The sequence below is a fragment of the Brachyhypopomus gauderio genome, chromosome 9, assembly GCF_052324685.1.
Source record: "Brachyhypopomus gauderio isolate BG-103 chromosome 9, BGAUD_0.2, whole genome shotgun sequence".
NCBI lineage: Eukaryota > Metazoa > Chordata > Actinopteri > Gymnotiformes > Hypopomidae > Brachyhypopomus > Brachyhypopomus gauderio.
In genome coordinates, this window is record NC_135219.1 from 5,322,298 (window position 1) to 5,328,242 (window position 5,945).

The 5,945-nt window shown below is 39.3% G+C and overlaps 1 pseudogene; it reads right to left on the reverse strand.

Moving 5' to 3' along the window:
* Positions 1 to 2,745: 2,745 nt before the first annotated feature.
* Positions 2,746 to 3,778, reverse strand: LOC143523638 (trace amine-associated receptor 1-like; annotated as a pseudogene).
* Positions 3,779 to 5,945: the final 2,167 nt, after the last annotated feature.

Below are 5,945 nucleotides of genomic sequence, written 5' to 3' on the forward strand. Positions count from 1 at the left end.
AGAGTACCAAGGCCACTGTTTTTTGTCCCCACCACTGTTTATTTTTATATGCGAACACTTGGAGAAGGAGGAAATATTTGTATCCGCCTGAGTAGCATTAGTTTTTTTTTTATATTTTTCTTAATTGTTGTTCTGTAGGGTGTTTACTAATACTCGGTTTTTATCCATGGGCGTGAGGCATCAGGTTATAATACCCCTTTGTCTTAGTCATTGGTGTTTTCTATTGCCAAGCTATGCGTATTATAAGTTATATGAAGCATACAACTTGTGCTAGCTTTGGTTTTTCTTTGGTTTAAGTGTATCACAGTGGTTTTACAGTGTTTTATTTTTATTTTGGCTTTAAGCTTTTTGCTGTGATATTTTGTATGTGCACAGCTAGTACAGTCTGAAGTTCATATAGCTACATATTAGGCAAAGCAATTCTATTGATATGTTGTCGTGGTTACTGACTAGACATCGGTAGATTTATTTAATTGCCCACGCACCGGTGTATAAATACTGGTTTTATGGACATCTTGAGTATTATGCCTTATGTCTTATCATAAGTGAGTGGGTTTAGTTATTGAACACCCACGCCAAGTGCCCAACATGATTGATGCGGTGGGTAGAGCTGTCGGAACACAGACTGTGACTGTTTGTAGAAGCGTGGAGTTGATCGTGGATGGAATCAATGCTCTACGTGAGTAGTTGGATCAGTTGAGAGACCGATGACTTAAGAGGAGTTTGTGTGCTCAAACGCTCAAGGACGAGCTCCTTGCTAAATTCTTCAATCTGCTTATCTGCATTGGCGCCCAAACAAATTTCTCCCAGAAATTGTCGTCTTGGTTACCTCCTCCTACCCCCACACAGAGAGTGTCAGAGATGGCTCTCACCTTCCACCGCGAACTTTGACACAAAAACTGTGTGCCAAGCTTCTGCCCCCCTCCCTATCTGAATGAATCACGCCTCTTACTGCTTGACTGTTTGTGTTATCAATGCTTGTATGTGCTATGGGGATTTTTTGCATACACACAGACTGTTGTCCTGATGTTATCTCTCTATGTTTCTCCCCCACCCTGTGGAACCGACGGCACACTACAATGCAGCGGCCGCTCTGGGTTCTCGGTGCTTTAACACTGGGCCCCAGGGAAACAGCATTTCATCTTGTACAGTACTTGTACAATGTATGACAAATTAATTCTTTCTTTCTGAGTCTTTCTGACTTCTGGATCCGCATTGGGGATGTGGGTAGGCTTGCTGATTTGGGGAGTTCTCCACAAATCGAGAACGTGGAAGGCAGAGCCACTTCCAGATAAAGTTGTTGGCTTTTGCCTCCAGCTTCAAGACTGTGGTCATAGTGTTTTCGCTCAGTTTCAGGGGCCACATTAGGTGTTGGTACAGAGTGAACTGGTAACACCACACCTTGAACTTCCCTGGTAGGGGGCATTGGTCAATCTTGTGGAGGCCCTCCTGAAGTTGGGCTGTAACAGCTGAGGCCATGTTTTTATCAGAGAGGTTTGCCGTTTACATTCTGCCAAGGCTTCTCACAGGTGCTTCTGCCAGTAAGGGGATTCTTTCACCAGCCACAGTGAAGATGATGTTATCATTCCTGTTCCCTTTCTGGATTGACAGGCTGCAGGATTTTGATGGCTTGACCTTCATGCAAGCCCAGGCTAGTAGCTCTTCTAGCCATCTGAGGAGTCTGGCTGTGCAGGGGAAGGGTGGTGACGTCATCCATATAGCACCTCATGGCTGGTAATCTTTGGCCTGTCTCTGCTCTGACCCCTTGGGCCATCTGTCTTCCGCCTATCAAGAGGATCTCAAAAGCCACAGTGAAGAGGATGGGAGAGATGGTGCATACCATTGCTATCCCCTTCTCAAGCCAATCCCAGTCGGTTGAGATATCCTGGGTTGTGTAGCAAATGTACAGATTGTCAAAGTAGGTGGCTACCAGGTTCTGGACGCATGATGGTACGTGGAAGAAACTGAGGGTGTACGTAATGAGCTGGTAAGGAACAGAGCCAAAGGCATTTGCCAGGTCAAGCCAAACTATGTGCATGTCTTCTTTGCGTCATTTGGCTGTCTGGATTTGGTCCCAGATCACTGCTGAATGTTTCAACACAAGTGTAACTAGGACCTAGACTTTCCCCTGGTCTAGCTGGCATGTCGCTCTGCTGTGAAAGAGTTTTTACTGGATTTACTCCAGCCAAGGGACTCCACAACCACGTGCACGAGAGCACATTGATTATGCAGTTATCAAATATTCTAAAGTTTTAAAAGTGTATTCTTCGACTGCTGTCAGATGATGCTTTTTATACTGAGAAAAAAATCAAAATCATAAATGTATTTGATGGTAACAAATACTTACAAAGGTATTGAAACAAATGAACACATTTAACATGTAGGTGTTACTGGGGCTGTGTAACCATTGCAAGTGTTTAAAATTGTTAGCTATTTGTAAGTTAAGTATTTTGATTAATCAGCACACCATTCAATTTTGCTGAAATAGATGCACATTTGGTGAGTCAGTGGTATTGAGTGAATGTTTATTATCTAAAAGTTTGTTTATTAAATAAAAGGTCTTCTCTTCTGTGGCAGATTATATTAGTGTACAGGTCTAAATTTTGCAAGCTAAATGAAATGCAGATAAAATGCAAATTCAGCTGATTCAATACTAGTGAATGATTACAGGAATAATCCAATTAAGTTTATATGAAATGCATCTAGTAAACAGCAAATAAGGGTTATGTACAACATACACAAAATCTATTCTGAGGATAACTTTATTCTAGAAGAGTTTTGCTGAAATATTTTCCTAAATATAATTATTTTGGTAGATTTTCTGAACCATCTGTAAAATAACGCATACACAATAGGATTACATGCCGAGTTTGAATAGCCAGTCCAGCTCAGCAGATCAAACAGCTGCGGTGGACCAATATAACCAGAAACAGGAAAGACAATGCTGCAAATAAAACCTGGTGCATAAAACAATAAAAACAACTCCCATGACTATCGATAATGTCCTAGTGGCTTTCATCTGAGATTTGCTGATGGTTGTATTTCTCTTGGACTTTTTCTGTCCAGAACTTTGTGAATTGTGAATTGAACGTGACTGCAACTTTGCAATAGTGAATATTTTTAAGTACAACATGAGCATGGCAATAGCAGGGAGGTAGAAACAGAAAAGGGAGAGCATCAGGCTTGTCATGGGTGCTAGATGTACCATACAGAGTCCTTTGCAAACTGAATTATCACTATTTTTAGTACTGAAATGTGGAAACATCATCACCAGTGCAGGAAGAGTAGCAAAGCTCAAATTCACAGCCAATAGTAACAGGACAACAAGAGGAGTTATCTTAAGGTGATACAGAAGGGGATCACACACAGCATAATATCGATCAACAGAGATGCACACGAGATTTAGCCGAGAGGCACAGCACAACATAATGTCAAAGTTGCTGTGTATTTTACAGAAAACGGTCCCTAAATACCAGTATGTTTCCACAGTGCGTATCATGCTAGGAGGCATTAAAATCACCCCTACAAGCAGGCCAGCTACAGCCAGAGACTAAATCAAATAGTTAGTTGGTGTGTGGAGCTGCTTGAAATGAGTTATGGCTATGATTACCAAAAGGTTACCTAATAAAGTCAGAAGCACGATAGCTGCAGTTGCAAAATATATCACAGCCCTTACAGCCAGAAGATAGGCAAGTTTCAGACAAGAGTTAGGGTGGTGTTCATAACAAAGAGAAATGTTTTCTGCAATCCCATTTTCTTTTAGGCCATTGTATGCCATTCTTTTCCTTTGTCACACAAAGCAGTTGTGTGACACAAAATGCTTTTGTGACACAAAGGAGTTAGGAAATCACAATTCACAAACGGTTATTTAAACAGTTCAGACACAGGTATTTTTAAACAGTTTAATGATATATGGAATAAATATATAAGTTGGGATTACATTAAGGTAGTGTGATTGATACAATAAGTACTAAGCATACTCTCTGCTGTAATTACATTTCATTCAATATTTTCTTTTAATCAGCTCCCCTAATTTCTGCCATTACCTCTCTCTTCATGCTAGGGCAGTGCCAGTACTGATGAGAGAGCTGCTTGCATTTATAGATTAAATGAAAGACCTGCAGCAGAAACGCCTTCCTACTAAACCACTCCTCTCTGCTGGTCACATGACACACTACCTGACAAACAGTGAGTCAGAGTAGTCAGCAAATCACAACAAAAAGGTATCTGACAAAAACAAATCCGACAACAGTTTAAAGTTTAAAACATATTTACCACATCACAGAAAGATATGTGATGTGGTAAATATGTAACAGATTATTCAAAGGCCAAAGTAAACAGATAAGTCTTTAGTTGAGATTTAAACATTGAGACCGTGTCTGAGTTCCGAATAGAGGCAGGAAGATTATTCCACAGTTGTGGAGCTTTAAAAAAAAAGGCTCTTCCACCTGCTGTGATCTTTTTGATCCTAGGAACAGTTAATAACCCTGCGTCCTGTGAACGAAGTGAACGTGCTGGGTTGTAATGTTCAATAAGTTCACTAAGATACTCTGGAGCTAGGCCATGCAGTGTTTTATATGTTAATAAAAGTATTTTATAGTCAATACGTATGTCTGCTCTTCTTTTTCCAGCTGACAGAAATACTACTTACATACACAAACCTCACAGTGCATCAGCTCTGACCATTGTTCTACTTTGTTTGGCATTCGTTTGGTTAGTTATTGTTGCAAAATATGTATCATTAAAGCTGTTCAATAGGGAAGTGATGGTTTCAATATTACTTTTGGTTATATCTTTTGGTTTATTCTAAGTTAAATATGTTAGTGTGTACACTATGCATACCAGAACTAATTGGATGCAGTAGAATTAAAGTCTGTGGAACTACTAAATGCACTAGACTCTGATGCAAAGTGGCACATTTGGCCTGTACATACTGTTGCCAAAGGGTTGTAAGCGTCAACATATGAAGAGCCAGGAATGAGAATGGATTGCACCATATGCCCTCTGTTGAGTAGTGGAAGGAATGAACAGTGAATACATGTTGTATATGAACGGGGAGGAAAGAATAGTGGATACATGTTGCACATAGACAGAGGTATGAAGAAGTGCCCGTCTGAGCAGCCTGCCGCGTTGGACCAGACATTTTTAACCCATATCATGCATGTTATGATTGTGGATTAGACTTATTTTATGGTTTTATAGTTTAATGTGATTTCAATTTATTATCATTTAGGAGATAGCGTTTTCCCTGTCTTGACTTGAAGCCTACTGCATAGGACTAAAAAGATTTTCTAATGATGAATGACACAACCACCTATATTTAACTCAAGACCTTTAATTCATGACCTAGAAACTGACTGAATGTTAATCAATTTTGTAATTTTTGAAATTAAAATGGAAAGTGCTACATAATTTTTTGTTTGTTTTGTTATTTATTTAATTATTTGTTCATATATATTTTTAAATTCTAGGTATAGATTCATATATCTATACAAATTCTAGGGTCTAGAATACATTTGAGGGCATGGTCTAGAATGTAAATTTTGTAATTGAAATTAGTTTACAAAAAGCTAGACATCCACCAGGACCAATTTTCTTCCATGTTGCCTGTGGTGCAAAGGTTGGTGAATGGAAAAGGGCTTTGCTATTGTAGATAGAGAAGGATGAATTTGTAGCCATCCTTTCTGTAAGAATGTTTAATGTGATGATTTATTCAAAGTAAAAAAGAGGATAAATATCAGTAATCATAGGCTGCAAGTTTGGAGTTGTTCAAGATTTTGTTTAAAGAGTCATGGTGAATGGTCACCGAGATAACTGTCCAGTACACATCTAACTGACATAGCAGCACATGACCATGACGTCTCCTTTGAATTACCTATAGTTTTATGCATTTTCATGTAGAGGTTTCTACATTATACAGGTTCTGGAGAAGAGAGACAGTCGAG